Source organism: Bubalus kerabau, chromosome 3 (assembly GCF_029407905.1).
Source record: "Bubalus kerabau isolate K-KA32 ecotype Philippines breed swamp buffalo chromosome 3, PCC_UOA_SB_1v2, whole genome shotgun sequence".
Lineage (NCBI taxonomy): Eukaryota > Metazoa > Chordata > Mammalia > Artiodactyla > Bovidae > Bubalus > Bubalus kerabau.
The window spans coordinates 80,668,622-80,683,658 of NC_073626.1; the positions used below are offsets into that span (position 1 = coordinate 80,668,622).

The 15,037-nt window shown below is 42.8% G+C and overlaps 1 non-coding gene across 1 annotated transcript; it reads right to left on the reverse strand.

Moving 5' to 3' along the window:
- Window positions 1-13,313: 13,313 nt before the first annotated feature.
- TRNAG-CCC (transfer RNA glycine (anticodon CCC)) lies at window positions 13,314-13,386 on the reverse strand. The gene has a single exon. It is a non-coding gene; the product is annotated as a tRNA-Gly (tRNA).
- Window positions 13,387-15,037: the final 1,651 nt, after the last annotated feature.

Below are 15,037 nucleotides of genomic sequence, written 5' to 3' on the forward strand. Positions count from 1 at the left end.
CACCTCATGCAAAGAGTTGACTCATTGGAAAAGACTCTGATGCTGGAAGGGATTGGGGGCAGGAGGAGAAGTGGACGACAGAGGATGAGATGGCTGGATGGCGTCACTGACTCGATGGACATGAGTTTGAGTGAACTCCAGGAGATGGTGACAGACAGGGAGGCCTGGCGTGCTGCAATTCACGGGGTCGCAAAGAGTTGGACACGACTGAGCGACTGAACTGAACTATCCCTCATCCCAAATTTGAAACAGCTCCCTGGGTCCAATTCACTTGGCACACAGCTCTGTGGGCTGACTTCACGCATATACTATTTCTTTATAAAAGTATTATAAAGATTTGTGGGTTTTTAATTTGTTTTTTGCTGCTTTGTGTGTTAGCCGCTCAGTTGTGTCCAGCTCTTTCCACCCCATGGACTGTAGCCTGTCAGGCTCCTCTGTCCATGGAATTCTCCAGGCAAGAATACTGGCTGATGCTGCTGCTAAGTCACTTCAGTCATGTCTGACTCTGTGCGACCCCATAGACGGCAGCCCACCAGGCTCCCCGTCCCTGGGATTCTCCAGGCAAGAGCACTGGAGTGGGTTGTCATTTCCTTCTCCAGTCCATGAAAGTGAAAAGTGAAGTTGCTTAGTTGTGTCCAACTCTTCACAACCCCATGGACTGTAGCCCACCAGGCTCCTCTGTCCATGTGATTTTCCAGGCAAGAGTACTGGAGTGGGGTGCCATTCCCTTCTCCAGGAAATCTTCCCGACCCCGGGATGGAACCCAGGTTCCTGCATGGCAGGCAGATTCTTTACCATCCGAGCCACCAGGTTTGCTGCTTTAATTGATTTTAAAAAGTAGTCTTGAGACATTCCTGGTGGTCCAGCAGTTAAGGCTCTGCACTCCCCATGCAGGGTGCGCGGGTTCCTTCCTTGGTCAGGAAACTAGGCCCCGTACGTTACTACTAAAAGTACCCCCGCTGCAACAAAGGTCCTGCTTGCTGCAGCTAAGTAAATAAATATTTAAAAAAAAAAAAAAAGCCTACTCCCTGGCTCTCTTACCCCTGGTTCTCCCCTTTCCCTAACCTCTTTCCCAAACCCTTATGTAAAAGTTGGTCTCCCTTAAATTTGACCCTAAAGTAGCTCATGTGACCATTTCCATCTGAAATGTGGCCATTGCACTTGGACAGTTATGATACACAGCTGAGCCTTCAGGCGTGCCCTGCCTGTGGGCCAGTGAGGCACCAGGACCTCCAGACAGCAAACTCTCATCTTGCTGATGTGTTTCTTCAGGCTTCACTAGAAGTCGTGAATAGATTTTCCTAGTGACCCACTCTAATGTGATATCAGAATATCTTCACAACAAATCTCAAGTCTTTTTCGCTTCCAGTTTTCCTCCTATCATCATTCATTTGGGACAGCTTTTCTGTCACAGTGGAGTTGGGATTTAATCACAAAATGCTTTTCTGCCTTCCATTTTCACTGTGGAGGGAAGAAAGAGAGATTGCTGATAGCCTAGATAGGCAAGGTAAGAGGGGGACTCTTTACAGACTGCACAGACTAGCTTGTCTGACTGTGGTCTTAACTACTTGAAAGAGGACTAAAGTAGAACACATGATTAGGTCATTGTGGAAACTTGTCATGTGTGTGGAAAGGGGCAGCAGAGGGGGAGACACGCAAGTATCTGCTTTTTCAGGCCAGGCAGAGGTGTGTGTGCGTGTGTGTATGTAGGGTCCTTGGGCATGAGAGCCAACCTCTCCCAAATCTCTAGTTTTCTCATCTGTAAAGTGAGGCATCATAATAGCACTTACCATAATGTTGAGATTATATCTGATAATGCATTACAGTTCACAGTCACATAAAAAGTGTTTAATAAACAGTGTGTCTACTATTTTCAATGGACTGTTATTCATTCACTTTCTTTCTACTTTAACTGATTTTGGGTTCATCTGGTACCTTTGGAAACTTCCTTGGCAATTTACAGAAGTACAGGTGGTCTTACTTCACTTTCAGCTGAAATGGAAGTGCAATTGTTATTTTAACCTTCTAGGAGCTTCCCAGGTGGCTCTGTGGTAAAGACTCTGCCTGCCATGCAGGAGACATGAGAGATGCTGGTTTGATCCCTGGGTCGGGAAGATCCCCTGGAGGAGAAATGGCAACCCACTCCAGTATTCTTGCCTGGAGGATCCCGTGGATAGAGGAGCCTGGGGGCTAGTCCTTGGGGTCACAAAGAGTCAGACATGACTTAGTGACTGAACAACAACAAGGGATAAAATAGAGAGAGGGGTCTGTGTTTCTGCAGCAGGACATTCTGCCAGCTCCCAACTCGGCTCTGAAACCAGAAGATGCTCAGGAAATGCTTTTCACCTAAACTGGAGCCAATACAATGCTTACTAGGAAACACGCCAAGTGCAGGCACCCCCTCGTATACCCTCTGTCTAGCATAAGCCTTCTGGGAGTGGTGTCCCAAGTGGGGTCCCCTTGGTTTGTTCTTAGTTTGGGTTTAAATGGATATTTGTAACCAAGACCTTTAAGTCATGTTCCCTAAATGACATTTCTCTTGTCCCTTAAAAACAGACAGGACCTCCTGATCATGTTACATAGCCCACTTCCACCTTATTTTTTCCCACAGTGCCCTTGTCAGAGTGTTGGAGTTGATCATGATGGCTCAAGTTCAATAACCAACCACAGCATTTCCTGTGGTTTCCATTGCATTTCATTACACTGTATTAGAAAAGTATAAGAGGAAATGGTGTTACGTTACCCAAGAGAAAAGCGATGATTTCGGCAAGTTTCTGATAGTGCAGAAGCAATCAACACCAGATCCAAATGCCGCTGAAGATTTTGTCTGAGAGCCCATTCTTCCAAGATGAGTGTGGTGGTTGTTTCCGATATTATTTCCACAGTTCAAAACTCTGTATGGAAGACCAAGTAGATTGATTTCACTGGTAAGAGATATAATTTAGTGCTGTGGCTTGGATAATCTAAAAATATATGCTCCTTGAGCAAGAAGGGCCCTTGGCAGCATCTGTTGCTGGGGCCTGCCTCTAAGAGGAGTCCTGCATAGAAGCTGATGGTCCTCACTGCTACCCAGCAGCTCTAGGTGCTGCGTAAGTTGAGAATCCTTCTCTGAGCTCTCATCTTCTTTGTAACCACCTTGCAAGGTGGTTGTGTGATGAGGTAGTTTTGCATAGAAAACAATTAACACAGTGCTTGCTGTGAGTGGAGTAGCTGCTCAATATATGTACCAGCATTATCGATGTCATCATCGTCATCAATATTACCATCGTTATCTTATTTCCGCAACTCTTCTGGAGTCAGGGATCTTAGATTTCTATTGAGTCGTGCTTTGGGGTGTCTCAGCTTTCTCACAGGAGAAGCAACCTATTTCTTATCTGAGCCTCATTCTGTAGTTACTCTGACAGAAAATGTTACTCAAGTCTTTTCACCTTTCAGGGCCTCTGTTCCCTTTTCTTTGAACTTAGACAATAGATCAGAGATCTGAAGGGCCTAGAATTTCTGCCCTCTCTGTTGGAACACTCTTCTAGTAATTGAAGCTTTGCCAGGTCCATCCTGCATCTTGGACTGCCTTCCTCTAGAGTCCTGGCACCTTGGCGAGGACTCTCCATGGGGTGGGTGCTGAGGAAACAGTGACCAATGGATATTTTGTGTGTGTGTGTTTTTTCTCATGTCTTATTTCTTTTCCCTTTCATTATTTTGAGGGCTCTGCTGTAGTTCCAATCCCTTCTTATCACACTTAACTTAAAAAATTGTGGAGAACAAAAGTCATTGATCTTGTCTTTGGCCAATGATCTGAACAGGCTGAGAGGGGGGCTGACCTACAGTAAGTTCTGCCATAAATCAAGGCTGATTTGAGAAGATTTCAACAGAATGAACAATCACAATTGCTGACATTTATTGAGGATTGTGCTAATCTTTGATATGTATTCACTAATTCTTATAACCATCTGAGGGACAGTCTATAGATGAGGAAGTTAAGGTAGAGAAATTCTGTTCCTGCTGAGTGTGAATCTAGTGTGAAGGCTGGAGCTTGGTTTTAACTCCAGCAGCTTGATCCAAGAGTCCTTGTTCTCACCAGTTGTGAAGCACTTCTGAACAGATTTATCACAATTTTGTAAAGGTACTCCCCTGGGAAAGATGCTTAAAGGGAAGAAGGTGGACCAGGTGAGCGCCTCCATATTACTTTCACCCCAAGATTCTGCCAAACCAATGCCATGTTGATATCATCACATGGTTCTGGAATAAAGTAGCCCATGGTGGTAGCTTTGGCACAGTGCTAAATAATCTGCCTGCAAATCCAAGAGACTGGGTTCAATCCCTGGGCCAGGAAGAACAGCTGGAGAAGGGAATGGTAACCCACTCCAGTATTCTTGACTGGAGAATTCCATGGACAGAGGAGCCTGGCGGGCTACAGTCTATGGGGTTGCAAGGATTTAGACATGACGAGTGATTGAGCACTCACTGTGAGCTCTATTGGATGGCTTAGACAACAGAAATGTATTGTCTTTCCAGGAGTTCTAAAGGCCAGGAGTCAGGGTTGTTTCCTCCTAAAGGCTGTGAGGGAAGGGTCTGTTCCAGGCTTCACTCCTTGGCTTATAGATGCTCTTCTCCCTGAGTCTTTTCACATTACATTATTTTCTCTCTCTTTGTGTGGGTCTATGTCCAACCTTCCCTATTTATAAGGACATTGGCCACATTGGATGAGGGCCCACCCTAATGACCTCACTGTAACTTGATTTCCTCTGTAAAGACCTTATCTCTAAATATGGTTACATTGGGAGGTACCAGAGGTTATGACTCCATCGTATCTTTTTTGCAGGGGTCCTAATTCAATGCTGTAACAGCTCCCCTTTGTCATTCTGAAGCAATAATCAGCAAGGGGGCGGTTTACTTTAACAGGAACTCTGACAGACCTTGGAGTCAAATGGAGTAACTTTGTTAATGCCTCATATTGACTGTTAGTCAATAATCAAATTAGCTGATTTCTAGATTCTCATCTACAAATGTAAGAAAAAAAGAAGAAAAGGAAGGATTCAGTCAGTGTCTAACCTTAGAACCCTTGACTGTTGATGACATGGAACGAACTCTCAGTGTATCAAACACTATTTAGGAATTAGATATCCCCCAAGAGAATGTATTGTTTTCAAACTGGTTTCCTTAAAGAGTTAATTAGCCTCTCGTAGAGGAGCAGTTTACCTTCAGCACCATTTATTAATGCGTTGGTGATTCCACTTGGAACTGCTCATGTTGGTAAGCAGCGCTCTTAAGAACTATTTACAATTAACACTATTATCTCCTTTCTTATTTCATTCAAAATAAAGATCACTGCTACAACTGAATTAGAGAGGAAACCAGGCTATAGGGAATACAAACTTTAAGATGTATTTAATGAAAGAGTAACAGCACCATGATTTAATGAATTCATGTGTTGGTTTAAGGCAGATGCTGAAGAAGTGAAATGCTGACTTCACAGCTGCCTGTTGCCTAAGCCTGGGTCAGATTTACACAGGAAACTGAGTGCTTGTTTTAAAGACTTCTACACTCTTGTTCATTAATATTTGAATGTGTTGTGGAGGAAAGTGTGTAGAGTCTAGCACTGCTACCTTTGTGTAAAAATGGGTGCAGGGAGGACTCTCTATATCCATATTTATTTACACATTTCAGGAAGGCCTTGTGAGAAGCTACTAGCTAGGGACTAGAGGCCTGGAGGGAGGAAAACTAGGTTTCCATTATACACACTGTGAAGGCTTTCATTTATTTAAACCTCATCCATTGATAAAAGCAAGTGCATGTTTTGGATAACTGCACACACTTCTGGTTGATAAGGTGGGGGAATTAGGGGAGAGATGGATTGGAAGTTGGGTTTACCAGATGTAAGCTATTATATAAAGAACAAATAAGCAACAAGGTCCTAAAGGGTACCTACAAGGTATACAGAAAATGATATTCCCTATCCTATGATAAGCCATAATGGAAAATAATATTAAATATATATATATATTCAATATATATATATTTATATTATTTTATTATATTAAATATATATATATATCTCAAATCACTGTTGTGCAGCAGAAACTAATACAACATTGTAAACCAACTATACTTCAATTAAAAAGTTACTAAAATAGATATATATTCCACAGGGAATGTCCCTCTTTCTTTTGATTTTCCTACTACAGCTTAGCTCTGCCTCTCTTTCCATCTCTTCCTGAAAGTGGAGTATTTGAACTATTCAAAGGCATGGACATTCCAAGCTCCTTGGAACCTCGAAGAATCCTTCCAGGCTCTGGGCATGGTATGACGTTCAGCGGAAGTTCATCCTGAGGTCTTTGAGCTTCTCTTTGAGCACGGCACCCCTTCTTTCCCCTTGTCAGAGGCTAAGACAAGCTTTCAAGGCTTGAAGAAACAATACTCCAGACCTTGTGAGAAGCTGGGTGAGAGACATTTGGCCTATGGCTTCCTCAGGCTTTGGAGACTGGGAATTCTTTGCTGTCTCTACCGGTATGTGCTATATCTGAGGAAAGCCCCTTGCCCCAGTCACAGATTCTTAGGTTTGCGAGTCTGCAAACGTCAACCAAGTCAGCCACGCCAACCCCCTGTTACTTGAATCCCTTCTCCAGCATTTGCACGCCAGGGGCTGTCCTTCCTGTGCTCACCCACCAGCTGTGCTTGCCTTCAGGCAAGCTTTTACTGGCAAAAAAACACCTCCTTATATGATGCTGAACTTGAATTTCATGTAACTTTCACCCATGACCCTGGACCTTTCTCTTTGCCATCTGGAAATGAGTTTAATTCCTGTTTCACAGGGAGACTCCTTCAGGTGGATTGTCTTCCCTCAGGCTCTCCTTCCAAGTAAACAACACGAGAGTTTTCAGCTCTGCTCCAGCTCTTACTCGATTTCCCGGCCCCCCTCTTCAGAATATCTGTGGCCACACAAGAATGGGGTTCGGATCAGTGAAGGCTCAATTTTACCAGCGCTCTGAGCAGTTGGGAGGAGACATAGCCATCATCAACCTTACTCTCTATGTTGTAAATTTAAAGTTTAAACCAAGATTGAAACATCATTTACATTTTTCTTCCTTGTGAGGGACGGTGGAGAAGGGCTTTTACATCATCACATCATTACATCACACTGTTGCCTCATTTTGAGCTGATGTTACATGAAACGCCCCAGTCACTTCCACAACGTGGCTCTGAGTCCCATGCTTGCTTTATTGGAACCACAGCGAGGCCCTGCTTCCTTCCCTTTATCATTTTGTCTTGCTAGTCCATGGTTTGGAGAAGGCAATGGCACCCCACTCCAGTACTCTTGCCTGGAAAATCCCATGGACGGAGGAGCCTGGAAGGCTGCAGTCCATTGGGTCGCTAGGAGTTGGACACGACTGAGCGACTTCACTTTCACTTTTCACTTTCATGCATTGGAGAAGGAAATGGCAACCCACTCCAGTGTTCTTGCCTGGAGAATCCCAGGGACGGCGGAGCCTGGTGGGCTGCCATCTATGGGGTCGCACAGAGTCGGACACGACTGAAGCGACTTAGCAGCCCCAGCAGCAGCAGCAGTCCGTGGTTAAAACTCACAGACGCATTCTTGACCCAGATTCTGTTTTATGGTTTTCCTCTGGTGGGCTGACAAACCTCTTCATCTAAGTTGATGGTAAAAGTGCTTCTCTCTGGGGCAGAACTTGGGTCAGATTCTGTTCCCTTTAGAAGGGAAGGCATGCCAGTGGAGGGAGGGGACATAAAGAAGACTTGAGCATTTGGAGAGTTTTTGTTCTTTATTCCACTTGGATCTTCCTTGCAGCACACAGGCTCTTCACTGTGGTGCACAGGCTTATCTAGCTGTGGTACAAGGCACGTGTAATCTTAGTTCCTTCACCCGGGATTAAACCTGCATTCCCTACTCCGGAATTCTTAACCAATGGACAACCAGAGAAGTCCCCTAGAGAGTTTTCTGACCAGACTCCTTTTTTTCCCTTACGTTCATAATGAGCACTGGAATTTGTAAAGTGTGGAGATAGATAACTATATTTCTGCTCGTGAAAACAAGTTGAATTTCTTAGAAGGGTATTAGCAGCAGTGGGTAGAGAGTAAGGAGGAAAATGAGAAGAGCTTGCACTTCTCTCAAGGGTTCAAGAACATGGAGAAGGAGCCAGGAGGTTCATTGTCTTATGCTTTCAGTACTCAGAACTTTAGCACTTTTCATTTAGGATGGCTATAGAGTTCCAGAAAAAAACTTGAAAAAAACATTTTGGGATTAAAGTCCACTGTTAATTTTTCTCTCTCACTCTCTTCTTCTTTTTTTTTTTGAAGAGGAAAATGTGGGAATTGTTACGGTTAAAAGCGACTTGGACATTAGGATCCTCTTTTGTAAGATGGGTCAGTAAAAGTGACTGTTGTGTAATAGTTGTAAAGATTATGTGAGAAAATGCAGGAACAGTTCTCTGGGTGAACCCTGACTCACTTGAAAGGCTCCGTGAACACACTATTATTATCATTATGGCTGTAGAAACAGTGTCCATTTCCCCTCCTCTCCTCTCCACTGATCATTTTTGATTCAAAAATAATGAAGAACACTCTATTAACTAGAGCTAGTCAACAAGGTAATTAGAGGTGGAGATCTTCCCATTTTTCAGTGGTACTGGAGCAGAAACGTGTCCTACTGGGAATGTTGTTAGTGGAAATTGCTCTGTGAGACAGTCTAAGCTACATGTTCTGCTCAGTCAAGTCGGAGTGTCCAGCTACATTCCTGGTAATATCTTCAGTGTGTTAGTGGTAGGAGGGCCAAGTGCTACCTTGGCCCAGCTAAGATCCCCTCATTTCTCTCATTAGTATTTCCAGGGCTAGTAGCAGCCACGGCGACTAGGATCCGTAGGGTCACTGTGTCACTAGTGACACCAACACAGTCCGCCCCATTGCCCCCAAGTGCTGTTTAGAGGATTATTTCTCTGCATTGCAAAAAATACAGCCATAGGGAAACATGGGATTCACAGGGTCTTACTCTGCTCTTCCTTTTTCCTTTTTCTGATCTTAAAAGCCTAGAGATTCAAAGAGTTGATCTGGGGTCAGGACAGATCATCTAAGGCCTTTATTAAGATTAGTGAAAATTATTTACACATAAATATATGAAACAACAACAATAAATAAAGTCAACAACAAAAAAGAAAAAAGAAAGAACAAAATACAGTTAGAAGATTTCAAGCACCTGAGGAATGATGTGCAAGTGCTTTTGTGTTTTACCACAAGTGAGAAAATTTTTTAAATAGAATCTAGGAAAACAAAACAGAGTGTGTATTTATATATGCTGAAAACTATGCATTTCTCTATGCATAGTAATTATTGGCTAGGCAATACTCATGTTAGATTAATTTAATAAAGATTTTGCTTCTGTAGATCCAGTATTAAAGTTTAGAAAACTACTCCATAAGATGCAATTTCTGTATAATTACAATGGCTCTGAGCATGAGTTCTGGCATCAGCCTGCCTGGGCTTGAACACTGGCCCACACTTGGGCAAATTGTTCACCTCTCTGTGACTTCATTTCTCTGTCTCCAAAAAACATACCTCCAAAATATATAAGGAACTATTCCAACCTAATAGCAAAAAGCCAAATAACTTGATTTAAAAAATGGGCAAAAGACTTGAATAGACATTTCTTTGAAGAAGATATTCAAATGACTAACAGGTACATTGCTGCTGCTGCTATGTCACTTCAGTCGTGTCCGACTCTGTGCAACCCCATAGATGGCAGCCCTCCAGGCTCCCCCGTCCCTGGGACTCTCCAGGCAAGAACACTGGAGTGGGTTGCCATTTCCTTCTCCAATGCATGAAAGTGAAAAGTGAAAGTGAAGTCGCTCAGTCATGTCCGACTCTTAGCGACCCCATGGACTGCAGCCTACTAGGCTCCTCCATCCATGGGATTTTCCAGGCGAGAGTACTGGAGTGGGGTGCCATTGCCTTCTCCAACAGGTACATTAAAAGATGCTTAATATCATTAGTCATCAAATAAGGTGAATTAAAACCATAATGAAGTATCACCTTACTCCTGTTAGGGTGGCTGTTGTCAAGAAGACAAAAGATAAGTGTTTGTGAGGATGTAGAGAAACTGAAATGCTTAAGCATAGTTGATGGGAATGTAATATGGTACAGTTGCTTTGGAAAACACTATGAAGGTTCCTCAAAAAATTAAAAATGATCCAGCAGTCCCACTTCTGGGCATTTAATCCAAAAGGAGTGAAATCAGAATCATGAAGAGATATTTGTACTTCCATGTGTATTGTAACACTGTTTAAAATAGCCAAAATGTGGAGAAACAAATGAAATATTCACCTATAGATGAATGGATTAAAAAAAAAATGTGGTATATACACACAGTGGAATATTATTCAGCCTTAAAAAAGAAGAGAATTCTTCTATATGCCTCAACTTGGATGAACCTAAAAGACACTGAAGTGAAGTGAAGTGAAGTCGCTCAGTCGTGTCTGACTCTTTGCAACCCCATGGACTGTAGCCTACCATTACACTAAGTGAAATAAGCCAGTCACAGAAGGACAAATATTGCATGTTAATACTTGGATGAGGTATATAAAATAGTCAAACTCATAGAAGCAAGGAGTAGAATGGGGGTTGCCAGGGACTGAAGGGATTGGGCAATGGGAAGCTGTTTTCAACTGGTATAAAATTTCATTTATGCAAGATGATTGAGCTCCTGAGATCTGTTGTATAACGTCATGCGTAAGTTTGCAATATTGTATACTTCATTTGTTAAGAGGGTGGATTTTGTGTTGTGTTCTTACCACATTAAAAACAAATGAAAAGCAAAAAAAAAAAAAAAAAACCACCAAAAACCTGTATCTAAGAGATGGTTTTGTGCTTAGTCGCTCAATCATATCCGACTCTTTGAAACTTCATGGACCATAGCCCACCAGGCTCCTCTGTCCATGGGGATTCTCCAGGCAAGAATACTGAAATGGGTTGTCATGCCCTCCTCCAGGGGATCTTGCCAACCCAGGGATTAAACCCAGGTCTCCTGCATTGCAGGTGGATTCTTTACCATATAAGCCACCAGGGAAGCAAACCAGGTAAGGGGGAACCCGGATGGTTAGGGTTAGTTAAAATCATTCATGCAATGTACAAATGCTTTAAGAATCTGACACGCACTCAGGGTTAAATAACCATTATTATATTTTTATTATACCAGTGGGAACCCAGGTTGCTTGGATTACTTGATCCAAGTTACCATCATTAGTTGGGTGGCATCACGCTTAAGTTCTAGTCGCTGTAAGTAAGAGGGAAAAACAGACCTAGAGGATTGAGAGTAAGTATTTTACTTAGGTGTTTGACTGGTTGGCTTTGGTCAAGGATTATGCTGTGCGGCTATAGCAGATTGCTTTCCATCTCCAGCTTCTCAAAAGGAGCTGAAATGAAACAGTTCCGGGCAGTTGCTGGTATACAGTGTGACAGGATGCTGCGTTGCTTTGCAAGACCTGTTTCAGACTAGGGCACTATTTATTTCCAGGGACGAATCAGGCAAGAGCTGTGATCTGGCTCTTTTCTGGGCAGATGCTATGTGCAAAAAGAGCTTAGAAAGCTTGTTAAACCAGAATCTGCATTAGAACCCTGGTAATTTTAATGCCTCATATAGAAGAATGGATTTACTCATATTTTGTTTTAAGAAGTGAATCACAGGATTGAAGAACGCCAGCAGTGTGTCAGTAGAATTGTCTTATTTTTCAACACGCAAAAACTTATGCAACTGTTGGCCAGTATTATCTTTATAAACAGTGGTGTAGATTAAGTTGTCACAAATAATTCATAAATATTAAAAAAAACCTTTAATTTTGAAAATGTTTAGCTCTTCCCTCCATACTGATGGAACTGAGATGTCTTGTGTTCTTGAGAATTGTTGGGATTAATAGAGTGGAGAAGAGCCAAAATTGATCATTTTTCTTAGATGCTTCTGGAAATTTCTCTCATTAAATGTTGGGCTGGGTTTCCCACAGAAGTTTCAGAGTTTCTGGGGAGATTTTAAATAGAAAGGGATTCTCTTCAGCCTGGATGACGTGGACATGCCCTGCCTACAGGCAGAAAAATGGACAAAATGATGTCTGATGCTCCCTTTTTCTGTGACCACTGAACCCTAAGTCTCAACTTAGACACAGGCTCCTTCACAGTGTCTCTGGACCAACAGGTCATGAGAAATCTCTATGGCAACAAACCAGCATTAGGGAGCCCCTTGCAGAAATACTCAAAGGCTTGAGGAAGTTACAGGATTTTGTTTGAAAAGACACACTGACAGCACAAGTAATGCAGCTGGCGAGCTTGATCTTAAGTGCTAGACTGCACCTTAGAAGGATTAATACAGGCTTATTTCTGCATTTATTCAAGACATATTTACTGAACACTGGTCTATATGCCAGCAGTCTGCTAGACAAGGGAATAGGAAGATAAGCAAACCAACGTGGGTTCTGATTTCATGAAACTTATACAATTTGATAAGAAAGGCCAATATTACCTAACTTACCTGTCACACAAATACATAATTACAGAGTGTAAGCTCCCTGAAGTAAATTACAGACTGTGGTGAGAATGTATAAGATGGGAATGTCGTTGGAATGAAAAGATGGCGGTAGGAATTTGGAATTGTATGGGCTTGCCCGAGAAGGGGTTGAGTCTGTAGGATGAAGAAACTAGATAAGCAGAAGCATGGGCAAAGGTCCTCAGATGGCAAAATGAAGACAGTAGCCTAAAATGAAGGTTCGTGAAGTGTGCTGGGACAATGTGGTTTATGTCATGTGTTTTAATCTTAGTCAAAGGGCAATGGGAACACACTGAAGGGTTTGGGAAAGTGGAAGTGGGGAGAAAAGCAGCAAGATCAGACTTTAGTTTGGGGCAATCTGACTGCAGTGAGGAGAAACCGTTGAAGGTACACAGAAGTAAATATGCTGTAGTTGAGGTAAGAGATGATAGAAGCTTAGACAAATGGTTGCCCTAGAGGTGAAGAGGAGTAGATGGACCCAAGATCTCCTTAGGAGATAAAATTGATGGTACTTGGTGCGGGACCCAGAAAGAGTTGGTGGGGCAAGGGAGATAGAAACTCCAGGTTTGAATGTATTGTTCACATAGAGCTACATCAGACAGAGCTGGATTTTTAGATCAGATCAAGGGGAAGATCTGTAACACTTTCTTGGTCCCTCTCAACTAAGTGGGGAGGGACCTCCCTAGCTTGATGTGGTTTATCTCAATTCATCTTTTTTTTAAAAAAGAAATTTATTTGGCTGTGCCAAGTCTTAGTTGTGGCATGTGAGATCTAGTTCCCTAACCAGGGATTGAACCCAGGCCCCCTGCATTGGGAGTGCAGAGTCTTAGCCACTGAACCACCAGGGAAGTCCCTCAATTCATCTTGACCAGAGATTCCTGGAGAAGCACCTCTAAGGTATCCTGAGCAGTGGCCTCAGTCTTTGGTTTACCTTTTTAAAAAAAAAAATTAATTTATTTATTTTAGTTGGAGGCTAATTACTATACAATATTGTAGTGTTTTTTGCCATACATTGACATGAATCAACCATGGGTGTACATGCATTCACCATCCTGAACCCCCCTCCCACCTCCTTCCCCATCCCATCCCTCAGGGTCATCCCAGTGCACCAGCCCTGAGCACCCTGTCTCATGCATCGAACCTGGACTGGCGATCTGTTTCACATAGGGTAATGTACATGTTTCAATGCTATTCCCTCAAATCATCCCACCCTCACCTTCTCCCACAGAGCCCAAAAGTCTGTTCTTTACATCTGTGTCTCTTTTGCTGTCTCGTATATAGGGTCATCATTACCATCTTTCTAAATTCCATATAAATGCATTAATATACTATATTGGTGTTTTTCTTTCTGACTTACTTCACTCTGTATAATAGGCTCCAATTTCATCCACTTCTGGTTTACCTTAAGCTCTGTGAAGAAAGGGACTATGTCTTGTTCCTGACAGTTGGCCAGTGCTTAGCAGAAAGCCCAGCACATATGCCCACCAAAATATTATTGATAAATATATGATATTTTCCCAAGAGCACAGAGAATATAAGAAGCAATGGCGAGATGGGGAGAAGTCTAGAAACCTATACTTCAGACCTTTGGTGCAGTGACCCTCCCTCCCTCCCAGGTCATGTGCTTTTGTTGAGACTATGCCTTTCTACCTCAAATACCCTCATCTCCTCATTTAGTTGAAAAAGCTTTAAAAGTTGCTTGGGTGAATATATTTGGTTTCATTTTGAAGTGATACCATAATTTGGCAGCATTTATTTAATTATAGCATTTTTTTTTTCAGTTGGATGAAACAGGGAGTTATCAATTGTAACTACATAGAGAAATGAGTAAAGAACTCAGGTCTATGCAAAACAAGGGAAATAACCATTAGGAAAGTTCAGCACTTCCCAGATGGCTCAGACAGTAAAGAATCTGCCAGAGATTCTTTCAGGAGACCCAGGTTCTATCCCTGGGTCAGGAAGAGCCCCTAGAGAAGGAAATGGCAACCCACTCCAGTACTCTTGCCTGGAAAATTCCATGGACAGAGGAGCCTGGCAGGCTACAGTCCATGGGATCATACAAAGACACATGACTGAGCATGCACGCACGCAAGCTCAACTACACAGTAAAAAGTTCAGCAAGGGAGGTTCTGGAAGATTCTAAAAGTTGGGGCAGCCCTAGGGGCCTGGAAGGTTGGGGAGCAGCAGGCTAGATTTGTTTTATAATATTTATTTACTTGGCTGCATCAGGTCTTAGTTGTGGGCATGTGGGATCTTTAGCTGTGCCATGTGGGATCCGGTTCCCTGACCAAGGAACAAACCCGGGCTCACCTGAATTGAGAGCATGGAGCCTTAGCCACTGAACCACCAGGGAAGTCCCAGGTTAGATATTTTTAAAGCAATGAAATGAACCCAAGATCTAGGAATTCAAGGTGAGAAGGAGAAGCCTCAGCAAACGATGTGGATGAACTTCATCTCCAAGGACAAGATGAGTGACAGTCGCCTGGTGTTAATTCCAAC